Source organism: Elaeis guineensis, chromosome 5, assembly GCF_000442705.2.
Source record: "Elaeis guineensis isolate ETL-2024a chromosome 5, EG11, whole genome shotgun sequence".
NCBI lineage: Eukaryota > Viridiplantae > Streptophyta > Magnoliopsida > Arecales > Arecaceae > Elaeis > Elaeis guineensis.
This window is the reverse complement of record NC_025997.2, coordinates 27,058,897-27,073,435: the sequence shown is the minus strand read 5'-3', so window position 1 is coordinate 27,073,435 and position 14,539 is coordinate 27,058,897. Positions and strand designations below refer to the sequence as shown.

The 14,539-nt window shown below is 36.6% G+C and overlaps 1 pseudogene; it reads right to left on the bottom strand.

The window, feature by feature from the left end:
- Nucleotides 1–683: 683 nt before the first annotated feature.
- On the bottom strand, nucleotides 684–3,367 carry LOC140857969 (uncharacterized; annotated as a pseudogene).
- Nucleotides 3,368–14,539: the final 11,172 nt, after the last annotated feature.

The following is a 14,539-nucleotide window of genomic DNA, read 5'->3' as shown; positions in this document are numbered from 1 at the left end:
ATTTATTTCATGGTTGCCAACTGCAAAGCTTCCTCGTAAAACCACAGATTTGGTAAAGCAGCAAGGGTAGGATGACCCAAGAAACAACTATTCCGGAACTTGGCTTGAAACTTGCAGCCTGCAAAGAGGACATCCACTAAGCTAGTGTTCCACTCACCAAGAGATTAGATGGACATATCGATAGCAATTTTTTTCTTAAAAAGTATCTGTTATTGGGAGCATTTTCATAAAGGAGATCACATACTTACCTATATCTTTTCTAGAACCTGACAACCTAAATGGTTGATAGCTTAAAGAATGCCACAATACAACTAATATAAAGAGCATTTGCTGGATTAGCTATGACCTTTGTGCTTTACAAATGGGTGAAAGTATGTTTGCCTCCTTATTAAAGCAATCAATTCAATCTTTATATTTCTTAGATAGGAAGTACTGAGGCAAGACCGATGACAGATTGGTCTCTCGTGACAGTGAGATCCACCCTGGCCAAGATGTCAGATGAATCCAATCCACGTATGAGCTTGCTACATCTTTCAGATTTTGATACACCCACAGGTTAGGCAGAGGTCTCTGACTATTGCATTGATTTGAACCAATGCATCTCTTCTTTGAACAGTGCAGCCTCCGAGAATCAATGGATTATAAGGAAACACTCAATAAATTATTCAAGAAAACATGAAAACTTTAAGTCACTAAAGAAGAATCCGTATTAGGATTCTGGAATAGTTAAATGATACAGCACTCCAGAAGTTAGTTAGCACTTTGCTGAATGATATCTCAAGTAAATAGATTTGTCAGTAATATTGAGACAAAAAAAAAAAGGAAAAAAGACACCTACAAACTCTGAAGCAGTCATTCAAGATACAAGCCAGATGCTATATCATTCTGTCAGTAAACAGAACAAGCACATTAAAATAAAACAACAGGCATATTAGGAGACCTTCTAATAAAAAATATATATATTCAGCCAAAAATAACCACCAGGATATATATGGATAATGGGTTTAAAAGCTTACGTTTTTGCACTGTGTACTGCTTCTAAATTCCCGGTAGAAAAAAAATTTGCTTTGCCCTGCTATCTGGTGAAACAAGTTCAACCATGACCACCATGAAAATCTTCTCAACAAAATCTACCTCTGAACTTTGTATGGCTTGAATCTCTTAGGCTACCATTTTTATAAAGCTTAAGAATAAACAATCCGTCTATAGAACCTTTTAATTCAGGAGTTTTAAGATCATGAAGCTTTATCATGGTGCTTAATCTGGACCAAGTGCATGTATCTAGAAACCAATCAAGAAGTTCAAGTCCATGTCCATTATCTTGGAAGGAGAGATGAACTTCCATATCATAAGCTGGTTCACGGATGAGCAGATCAGGGGCGACTAATATCATCCCTAAAGAAAATTTTGCTTGTTACCATGAGGTTTCTGCTTATCATCATGGTCCACTTGTATAACCCTATGAAGTTACTCTTCTCAAGCCGAATGTTTCGCTCTCTTTTTTGTTGTATGAAGACTACCCACAAGAGATGCATAGACTGAATCATCTGGTGTTAGTCCTGCCTCTATCATCTCCTCATACAACCTAAATGCCTCATCTGATCTCCCTTCCTTGGACAATCCTGAGATTAGTGCAGTATAAGTCACTACATTTGCCACCACACCCATCTCTTTCATCTCCTCGAACAACTTCACTGCAACCTGTACCTTCCCAGTAACACAATGTCCGTGAATCAGTGATGTATACGTGTATACATCTGCCAACATCCCTTTCTTCTCCATCTCCTTCCTAAGCCTCTCAGCCTCCCTAATGCTACCCTTCTTGCAATACCATCGATCATCACATTGTAACTAACAACACTAGGGCTTGCCACTTTGCACCCCATCTCTCGAAATATCCTTCTTGCTTCGACCATATCTCCTTCCTTGCAATGTATGTCAATCAAAGTCGTGTAGCTCACAGTGTTTGGAGCGACCCCTCTTTCAACCATGACATGGAGAAGCTCCTTGGCTTCACTGTTTTTGTTCACCCTGCACAACCCGCAAGCAATCGTGTTATAAGTATACACATCAAGCTCGATTCCTTTCTTCTCCATGATAGCCTTGAAGTTGAGAGCTTTATCCACCATTCCTTTCCTGCAATACCCATCAATCATCATATTGAATATGATATGATTAATATCAATTCCCTTTTGCTGCATTTCATCCATCAGTATCTCCGCAGCATTCAATTGCCCAGCTTGCAAAACCCATTAATCAGCGCCCCATAGGTCCGGTCATTGGGCTTGAGGCCCCTCTCAACACATTCATCAAACAGTGCACATGCCTGCTTCATATTTCCAGCCCTACAGTTCCCGTTGATCAACGAAGTGTATACATAGATATCCCCACTCAGCCCTCTTTGATTCATTTCCTCAAAGGCCTTCTCAGCTTTGTCCATATGTCCACGAGTGGAGTAGGCATCAATGAGAACAGTATACGTCCCAACACTACGAGCAATGCCTCTCCTATCGGCAAAACCAAGTATCTCATTCACCGAATCAAAATCTCCTTCTTTCGCATAAGCTTCGATCAAAGCATTATAAGATAAGATATTCGGCTCCATCCCCCTTTGAGACATTTCGTCGACCAGTTCCCTGGCAGTCCTAAAGTCCCCATTTTGCACAATCCATCAACCACAATCGCTGTCGAGTAGGCCGAGACATCAACGCCATCCAATTCAACCATTCGGCGGAAGAAATCGAGAGCCGAGTCCATCTTGGCCGGACTTCCGGAGCGCCTGGAGGTAGACGCTGCAGGACCTCCCATCGACCCGGCCGAACCTTTCAGAATGAGCTCGAAAAGCCTCGAGAGCTCCATCGGTCACACCAGCGTCCGCGTAGACCCTGAAGAGCATGTCGAGCACCATGGCGGAGGAAATTTTGGCCTTCTCGCACGAATTTGGATCGAGGAGGCCACGGAGGAGAATGGATGGACGAGGTCTTCGGCGGTGGCGAAGGATTTGAGGAGGGATTTGGCGGCCGCAATATCGTTTACTCCTGATGAGGCCGCAGAATTTGGTCAGTTGGGTTTGGAGGTGGGAGGGGAGGGGGGCGGAGCCGACGCCGGCCTCGGACTCGGTGGCGAGGTGACGGCTGGGGAGGAGGGTATTGGGGTTTGGGATGTGGGTTTTGGGGGTGGAGAAAGATGGAAGTGGGGAACTGGGAGGAGCTCCGGAGAGATGAAGGGTTTGTTTCTTTAGAAGGCGTCTTGCCCAGCATGACTCCGGGGTGGAAGGAGAGAGGACGAGTGCCTGAAAACGGGAGGGAGGGAAGGAAGAATGGAAGCACGTGAGTGTAGAGTACCGGTTCGAGAGTGTGGCGTGCATGATATAATTTAATTTTGTATTTTAAAAAAAACTATATAATATATTTAAATAAATAATTAAAAATATTAGAGTAAAAATTTCATCTGATGTTAACCGTTTGATATGGATGGTACAAAAAATATAGTGTTGGGGACCGTGGACCATCTAGGACTGAAACTAGATTTGAGCTGGTCCGAGGTCTATCAGACCGGACCGACTTTGGACCGGGCTATGGGTTAGGTTCGAAATAATTCAGATTGAGTTTGGATCTAAATATAAGATCCGTTTATCTTTCGGGTCGGGTTCGGACATATTTTTGGCCTGGTCCTGATTCGGTCCAAATCCGAGCCTGAACTTCAGTTCGAATATCCGACCTAAGCCCATCTCCTACTAAAATTGATTTAGCCTGATTATCCAACTTCAGTTAGCCCGATCTAATTAATTAATGCTAATTGGCTTAGTTAATTAGATCCAAACCTAAGCCTTCCGATCCGGTGTTTTACTTCACCTCAATTTCCCCCGGAATTTTCTTACCAAAAAACAAACAAACAAACAAACAAACAAGCCCAAGCTTGGAGCTCCTGGCCATTTGGTCCATGGCCATCACGACCGCCACTGCAACCACCACCTCCTACTCCTGCACTGTCAATGGAGATCCAGGCGAAATATATGGTGGTGGTGGCGGCAATCAAGGTGAACTTGCGATGGCTGGCAGAGGAGCAGCACGGCTGATCGGTAGGCTTGGAGAGGGTGGGTATAGGTGGGCTCTCCAGCAATAGCAAGTGAGAGCTCCAGTGGCATCGATCGCGAGGTCGAGGAGGCGAGGGAGGAGGTCGAGAGGATGGGCATCGTTGGGGTTGGCGATGTTGGAGAGGTGGGAGCTCCAACGGCATCGATCGTGAGGTTGGAGAGGTGGGGGAAAAAGCCAAGAAATTGGGCATCATTGAGGTCGGCGATGTCGGAAGAGGTAGGAGCTCTAATGGCATCGATCGTGAGGTCGAGGCAGAGGAGGAGGTCGAGACTCGAGAGGCTGGGCATCATTGGGATCGACGATGTCGGAGATGTGGGAGCTCCAGCAGCATCGATCATGAGGCCAGAGAGATGGGGGAGGAGGCTGAGAGGCTGGACATCATCAGGATTGGTGGTGTCAAAGAGGTGGGAGCTCCGATGGCATCGATCGCGAGATCAAGGAGGCGAGAGAGGAGGTCGAGGAGGCAGAGGAGGAAGCGATGTCGAAGAAGTGGAAGGTGATAAGGCGGGCTCGGGCCTGAGTTCGGGTCTATTTTTTTTCAAAATAATCGGGCCTAAGCCCGGCTCAAAACTCGAAAAATTTTTCTGGATCGGGCTCGGATAGGGGTATGGCCCGGCCTAGTCCGATCCAATTCCAGCCCTAACCATCTGATACATCTCACGCATAATATATTATCAGAATTGGGGTTACATGGTAAGTGGAATAGTTATTATTCTTCATGATTTAAAATAATAGTAATTAAAGTATTTTAATAGGGATTAAAATGGTTTTAGATAATTTTGTCATTTCATGTGATTGGTATAATTTCATTGTATTTTTAAAAATGTAAATGGATTGGATTGGATCAAGTCATGAATGATCCCAATCTGATTTATTACTTGATCAAAATTTAATGTTGGATCCGAACCTAATCTAATAAAAGATCGAGTTGGGTGGATTGGATCCATGAATAAATTTCTAATCTAACAAGTCATTTAGATCAGATAGGATTCATGTATTACTTGGCTCCAATCCAAAAATTCAGATTCAGATCGATCCAAATCGAATTTGGATCAAATATAACTAATTATATTTTAATTATCAGATAACCAACTACTATTACCACACAAATAGATAATAAATAATATTACTCTTAAAATAAATTAAATATAAAAATATTTTTAAAAAATATTTTTATGTTAAAAATATTGTTCATTCAAGTCTTAAATCATGATTTAGAATTTCAAACGGATTCCAGATCAGGTTAGATCGGTCATAGAGTAGAAGATCCAAAATTAACTTAGAAATCAAATAGATCGGGTCGGATCAGAATTCAATAAATTCAAATCCGATCCCAAAAATAGAATAGATCAAATTTTAAAATCTAATTCGATCCCATAGAGACTTTTAAGTGGGTTAGATCAAGTCTAAATGGGTTGGACTTGATCGGCTCATGGGTCGGTCGACCTATTTGCAGCCTTATATCCACATGATGGAACCAAAAAAAATACGAAGAATTGTTGTTATTTGTTAACACACGGACATGATGAACTATAATTGTTATTTTTATTATTCCATTTTGGGTTAATAACATGGCATGTGGTTTGATGAATAGTCATGATACAGTGAGATACAAATAATATGAATGGCAACTAGCAAGATATAGATCAGATAGGTCATTATCCATACTCAATTTGTAAATAGAAATCATGTATGCATGCTTACCCCATACCTATCTCTAGGTAAAGCGGGTCAAATCAAGTAGAGTTAGACGGAGAGAGTTGGATGGGTAGAGACAGATATAGTTGCAAAATAAATTTTTTTGCACATAAATCATGCAAATAAAAAAAAATATAAAAACAAATCTAAAAACTTTATATAATATTAAATAAATAAAAGTCTAAGACATAAAATATATCAAACTAAATTTTCAAAAATTGATAAAAGAACAAATTGAAGTAGTTCATATCCATAAAATTTGCAGCAAAAATCCATAACCATGTTAAAAAGTTTGATGAGAACTGAAGCAAGAATATGCAATCATAATATAGAAGGCAAACAAAATTAAAAAAAAATAAAAGATCGAATTAATACCAAGTTGGTGGATAGAGCTTGAGTGTAGACAGAGAGTGGCGAACGAACTAGCATCCAATCGGCTTAGGGAAGAGAGTGGGTGTGATATTATGGCTATGTTTGGTTGGAAAGAGAGAGCAATTGGACAACGAGAGTCATAAATGAACAAACGAAATGAATAGAGCAAGATGTGAGGAAAGGATTAGTAGAGTTATATATATCCAAAATGAATTTTATCAGTACTCTACTTATTTCAAATCCACTTTGAGTTTTGAAATCACACTCTATACCTACCACTGACTCTAACCCTATGTCTAATTGAAGTCATCAGAGGAAGAATGAATGAAGTTGGAAGGATAGATATTTTGATCCATCGTTTGAATCAAAAAGTTATAGAGTATGGATGAAAAGGAGAGATTATTTTTCACCCTGACCTACTAATTTGTATCCTCTCAATTTGAAAGAATGCAAGAAAGAATGAATAAAGTATGTGGTGGATAGATTTCTGGATTGACAATATTATCCCTCACTATTTTTTCTACAAAAATATAACATTGCTTCATTTTTTATTCATTTTATTTTTATTTATTTATTTTATCTATACTATTAATCATATATTTTTAAATTTTAAATTTTAATTATTTTAATTTTAACTTATAATCATAATTGTAAGTAAATAATTAGAATTATCTTCTATTTTCATTTATATTTACTATTTTAGCTAACTATTTATTTAAAATTAAATAACTATTTAAATTAAATTATAAATTAACTAGTTATTTATATAACTAATATCAATTAATAAATCAATTTATATATAATTAATTTATTTAATATAATTTTTATATAATTATAAATTATAAAGTTTACAAGTTCAAATATTATTCTATTTTTTTAGTATAAATAAGTATTATAAATTGATAATAATAATTTTTTTGTCTAAGGTAGTTTAGTAAAAATATCATATAAATACCATCTATCCTCTCTTTCATACCTCCCATATCATACAAAGAAAAAAATTATTTATATTGATCCTTCCATATTTTACCAAATACATTATTTCTCTATCCATCCTTCCTCCAATCCATCTTCCATACCAAATAGAGGATAAATGAGTTGGATAAAATCCATCCTGTTAAGCTCAGATCAAGTTGGATACTTAATGGCATGAAGTAAATTACTGACCCTAACAAATCTATACAATATATTAAAAGGAAAGTTAGTGGCCTCTCAACTCGACAAGTGTTGAGCTCCAGACTCTCCATGGAGGTTTTTCTTTCCACAAGTTTTTTTTTTTCTTTTGAAGCTTCTTGAGCCCTCCAAATCTCTCCTAGTGCATCGAACATTCTCAAACCCTTACAAACATCCACCTTCTCCTGACTGTTCTCACCACCACCTCCCCCCAGTCTCCATCATCGCTTCCCTCCCCATCATCCCAACATTGGCCTTCCTCCTTCAATCTCCCTCAAGTCCTTTTCTTTCACAGATCTCTAAAAAAAAAGTACCAACCTCCTTCCTGCTCTCCTTACCAACACCTCCCATCAGTCTCGACCATCATGTTCCTCTCCATCATCACTGGTTTTAGTCTTCTCTCTGATCTCCCTCAAGTTCAAGCTCAACTCTCCACCACGGACACCCACCTCCTTCCCGCTCTCTTCACCACCACCTTCCGTCGATCTCTGCCATCGCCTTCCCATCGTCACCAGCATCGGCCTTCTCCCTCCAATCTCTTTCATGTGCTTTCTTTCTCATAGAACTCTGAAAAAGAGACACCGACCTTCTCAAATCTCATATGCTTGAGAAAAAACACCAATCGAAACTAAAGAAACCCCTTCAATCTCCATTGGGTGCTCTCCTTCCCATAGATCTCCAAAAAAGAGGAAGAAATGAAACAAAAAAGAAGCAAAAAAATGATCAATCTATATGGGAAAAGGTCTTACCTTTTAATTTTTTCACCTTTCTCCTATGTTTTCCCTGATGCTTCCTTTATTTTTTTCCCCATTTTTCAGGTGTCTCAGTCAGGTGGGAGGCTTGGAGCTGCTGAATAAATCCCATATGCTTAAGAGAAAACCCTAATTGAAATTGAACACGCCCCTCCGATCTCCCTCAGGTGCTCTCCTTCCGGCAGATCTCCAAAATAGAGGAAGAAATGAAAAGAAAAAGAAGCAAAAAAAAAAAAGATAAATCTATGTGGGAAAAGGACTTATCTTTCAATTTTTTCACCTTTCTTTTGTTTTTGCTGATTTTTCATGTTTCCCATACTTCCTTTTTTATTTTTTCATTCTCAAGTGTCTCAATCAAGTGGAAGGCCTGGAGCGGTCGAATAGAGAATTTTAGACGATGGCTAGGAGTCTGTATGGGTAACAGTATATAAGAGTTTAAAAGGTATTAATATATTATCAATCAATTTATTGAATAAGATTGTGGTTAGGCCAATCAAAGATTTAGAGTTCAAATCCTCTTATCCTCCAATTATATACATATTTTAGAAGCTTTTATATTTATTTTTTTTAAATAAAATAAAATAAAATAAATAGAAGGCTATGATTATGTTTAATAATATGAGGTTGTGATTTGTTTTTCAATATCATTTAGTAGATCTTGACATTGATTAATTCTCACATTATCTTATTCTTAGCTTTTTTTTTTTCTAATAATTATGCATTAGCTTCTATTTTCTTCAAAGATGGAACAAACAATGGTATTGTATGATTATATATTCTAGAACTATAAGCATACAATATCTGAAAAGTGGCAATTTTAAAAACCTTAAGCCTTTAATCCGAATGCCCACTCAAGTTAAGGTGGCTTTGACACCATCTGAATATCCCTACTTTGTAGATCTTTCTTAATAACATCAAAATACTGTAGTATTTTGAGTTACAATTTTATCTCTTTAAATGTTGTATCTTTTTACCTAATCGGAAACAAACCTCATGCCCTTTTAGTGATAAATGAATAACTTTCAGTATTTTTTTCTTGGATGTGTTGGTCATCAACACTTATCTAGTCCTGAAACAATGAGAAGAAATAACAGGCTATTATCTTTTGGAATGCTATGGCATGACTGAGATTTGTATTATTGGTTATAATCTGAATTTAAATTTTAATTACTTAGTTATGATATTGGATGTACCAAGTTAATACATAACACATGTATTATCTTGACTTATATATTTAAGCTTTGGTCATATATTCATTGTTGATGACATGATGATTTATAGTTTATCATGATGCTATCCAAAGCCTTGCATGGCAGTTGAAAGAGAGACATAGTTGCTACTATAATAAGAGCCTATGGCAGCATTTACTACTACAGCAATTCGAAAATCACTGTCATAGATTTGAACTATAGTAGCGATTATCGATAATCGCTGCCACAGGTTACATGTAGCAGTGGTTATATATAACCACTGTCATAGGTTTAAGATATGGCAGCGGTTACACATAACCGCCGCTATATGTTTGACCTATGGCAGCGATTATGTATAATCGCTGTCATGATTTAAGATATGACAGCGATTGATTAATTGCTACCATAGATAGACCTATGATTGCGGTTATGTATAATCGTTGCTATACTATACATGGCAGTAGTTACGTAACTATTGCTATATACATATAAATTTTTTCATATTTTTCTCTGAATATGATATAATTTTAAAATTTAAAGTCTATCTTCATCATTTATTATCTAAATAATTATTGTTAGAGTGTCGTTACGAAAGATCATCTTAATCCAATAGTCCTAGCTATGTCGATCAATAAAATTTGATTTTGACGTTCATGAATGACTGCATGATGATCTAATAGATAAAGACTATTGATGAGTTTAAAAACTTACAATGATAATCTTGATGATATTTATAACACACTATCAAAATTTTACTTCAATCGGATATCATTATTATGATCAATTTAGTACGGGATGATTTCAATCATTAAATAAAAAATAAGTGACCAAAATATCAAACAGCATCTGATTATAAAATAATTTTTTAGATAAATGATCTTTGCTACTATTTTAATTATTTGTATGATAATGATCATAAAATCTAAACTATATCTATATGAACCATCTATGTGAAACAGATCTTATAAAAGTATAAGTATAATTACTTAAGAACTTTAAGAATGAGTTTCAAGAGACATAGTTTTGAATCGTTCATATACACATGGTTTGAATTTTACGATCACCACCATATAAATAATTAAAGTAGTAAAAAAAATTATTTATCTAAAAAATTATCTTATAATCGAACGTCGTTTGATCTTTTGATCACTCATTTTTTTTATTTAACGATTGAAATCATCCCATGCTAAGTTGATCATGATAAGGATATCCGATTGAAGTAAAATTTTGATAATATGCTATAAATATCATCAAGATCATCATTTTAAATTTTTGAATCCATCGACGATCTCTATCTATAAAAATATCATGCAATTATTCATAACCATCGATATTAAATTTTATTGATCGACATAGCTAGAGATATCAGATTGAGGTGATTTTTTGTCACGATACTCTAATGATAATTATTTAGATAATGAATGATGAAGATAAATTTTAAATTTTAAAATTATATCATATTTAAAAAAAAATATGAAAAAAATTTATATTTAGGCTCTATAGCAGTAGTTGCATAGTACTGCTGCTATAGGTTTATTGCAGCAATTTTTAAAACTCTGCCACAGGTCTATTGCAGCAGTTGGTCTATCGCAGTAGTTGATAACCACTGCTATAGACCTATGACAGTGGTTTTTAAAAACTACTGCCATATATTTGGGATTTTTTTCCCCTCGCATCCTCTCTTCTTTATTTCGCACGTTAATGTTTCATTTTTCTTCTCTCTCTCTCCTCTCTACCCAAACCCTATCCACCCCACTGTCGGCCCGGTCCACCATCGCCCCCTCCCTCTAGCACCGTCGTTGGCCCCCTTTGGCCCCGACCCGCTTTGGCCCTATGCCTCGCCTCCCTCGACCCTGCCTCCCTCGGCCCCCTTCGGCCCTGCCTCCCTCGACTTCGGTCCCTTCCCTCTAGCACTACCACCGGCCCCCTTTGGCCCCGTGCCCCACCTCCCTCGACCCCGACCCCCTTTGGCCCGTACCCCACCCCACCGCCGCCCCCTTCCTCTAGCACCACTATCGATGATCCTCGTAACTCTATGCGACCCCCTTCCCCGCAGCTTCGCAAGTATGACTTTTCTTTTTTTTTTTCATTTCATTTCATATTATTTTTATGATTATATTTATAACATTTCATAATAATATTTAAAGAGAACCCCCATCGATTGGTTCTAGGCGGTGCTGGCGACTGTGGGCCATGTCGTCAGATTCTGGGCCATGTCGGTTATGGGCAACCATTTGCTGTCGATTTGGTTTAGTTGTAGTGGATATCGAAAGTAACGTTATAATGCATGATTAAATGATGAATCTGAGCCTCCTTTTTATTTTTATTTTTTTCATTTTTTTAAATTTTTTATTCTTTTATATTGCATAGAGCCATAGATCCATCTTTTAATTAATATGTATTTTATGATATCCGTATATTTATATATTTTTATATGGATAAAAGAATTATGTATATTGATTAATTGACTATCCAGTTTGAAAAGTTTCAAAATTATAATTAATTGTATAGATAATTATAGTAAATTTATGGTATGTTAAGAGTTCAAGAGAAAATTCGGACATCATTTTCTTTTAGTTCTTCTAACACATCTTCAATCGTATGGGGAGAACTAAGAAGAAATACTATCAAAATTTCTTTCAGTCCCTATTACATATCATTTGATTAATGTAATTAATTTATAAGATTAATGCAACTTTTGAATGGGATAGGATCTAATTTTACCTATTAGTTGATGATAAGATGCATTTATTATATATCTAAAAATAATATTTAATATATTTTTATTCTTTCAAATATTTATTTATAATGCATGCAATATTTGGTTAGTCCTTCTCAACTTATCATAATTAAAATAATATATTATATTTGTCTATGTAATGATGTTATGAACTCTAAGCATTGGTATGCGTGTGCAAATTATGAACCATTACTATTAAATTATCTTGATGTTATTGTATTGTGTCTCGTTTTCAAATATGATTTAATTATAGTATTACTATTTTTATAATGGATAACAGATGGATGAAGTTGAGTAGGCTCTTGTCAAAGTATGAGGCTGGACTTGAAAAGTTTCTTGATTTTACTATAGAGAAATTCGGAGATCATGGACTTATCCAATGTCCCTGTAAGAAGTGTATGGGTGGATTTTGGCTATCTCATCAAGATGTAGATAATCATCTCACTATTTATAACTTTAAATCCGGCTATGAAATTTGTTGAGATCAACATGATGAGTGTAGACCGCAAGGAGATGATTAACATGATGGGAGAGTGAAACAAATGGTTCATGATATCTTTCCATTTATTGGCTATAATAACAATGCATCTACGTCCATATTTGATCCCATGGTTGGTGTAATGACAAATATGAGGATGTGGAGGAGGTCCGCAAGTTGATGGAGGATGCTAACATTCCATTGTATCTCGAGTGCGAAAGATAGTGAAGCTTGAGTTCTTAATCCGATTGTATCATGCGAAATGCTCCAATGGGTTCAGTAATAATGAAGTGAACTATATACTAGAGTTTTTAGAAAATATTGTTTTGGATAATGCATAAATTTTGAAAAATAATTATGAGGCATTGAAGATTATTAAACATTTAGACTTTACTTACAACAAGATACATACATGCCCTAATGATTACATGCTCTATTGAGAGGGGGATGCCAACCAAAATGAGTGCATGAGGTATGATGTATCAAGATAAAAATAGAATAAAGATAGCACATCGACCCATATTCCTCAAAAGTTGATGTGGCACTTTTTTTTGATAGAGACTACAAAAGTTGTTTATGTCGGCAAGGACATCGAAAGACATGAGATAGCATAAAGAGAAGCGAATAAAAGATGATGCATTGAGGTATCCAGCCGATAAAAAGGCATGATAAAAGTTTAATTAAATACACCCCGACTTCACACAAGAGATATGTGATATGAGGTTGAACTTATCATGCAATGATTTCAACCCGTTCAAGCACATAAATACCAACCACAGTGTATGGCCAATGTTTACTCATGTTTACAACCTCCCACTATGGATGTGTATGAAAAAATCCTTCGCTTTCATGACAATGCTTATCTTGGATCGATGGAGGTAGAGAATGATATTGATGTCCATTTGCGACTTCTTATTACTGAGCTGAAATAGTTGTGAAGCATTCAAGATGTTCCAACTTTTGATGCTTTGATGAATAAGTTATTCTCATATACACAGCGCTTATATGGACAATAAATAACTTTCTAGCTTATGCCCTAATATCGGATTGGAGCATGAACGGTGAGCTAGCGTGCCCGATTTGTGAAAAACACACCCAATCTTAAAGGTTGATATATCAAAGGAGCTTTAACTTTATGGGGCATTGATGCTTTCTTTATTGAAACCATCCATACATAAGGGATGCACGCTCCTTCGATGGCACTGTTGAAGAAGGTGAGGCACCTAGTCGGATGTCTGGGAGTGAGATATTGAGAGAGTTGGATGGTCTCAGTATTGATTTAGAAAAGATGATTCGATTGGTGGTAAGAAGAAGAAGCATTGATCAAAGGCAGATGACATACACTTTAATTGGAAGTAAAAAAGTATATTCTTTGACTTGAGATATTGAGAGACAAACTTATTGCGCCACTGCTTAGATGTCATAACTTGCCACATGGGGAGACAAACTTATTGCATCACTACTTAGATATCATGCACATTGAAAAGAACGTATGCAAGCTCCTATTCGCAATGATCTTGAACATCAAGGATAAAACTGAGGATGACTTAAATTTTTGGCTTGACTTGAAAGAATGGGGTACTAAAAAATCACTCCACCCAAAGCCGGTAACGGGAGAACAGTGGAGGCTCCTTCATGCATGCTATGTTATGAATACCTCCAAACGGTCTACATTTCTTCATATGTTGGAGAACATAAAGGTCCCAGATGGGTACTCAAGCAACATATCAAAATATGTGAAGAGTAAAGATGTGAGACTTGGTGGATTGAAGACTCATGATTACCATGTATTGATACAGGAGTTGATCCTAATAGTTATTTACCATGTGTTGTCAAAAAATGTGAGAATGGCTATTATTCGTCTTTATAATTTTTATAGAGATATTTGTGTGAAGAAATTACTTAAGAAAGACGTAAAAAAAATGAAGGCAAAGATGGTGACTATATTATGTGATTTGAAGAAGATATTTTCATCATCATTTTTCACAGTTATGATGCATCTCACCATGCATCTTGTAGGAAAGTTGCACTTGGAGGCC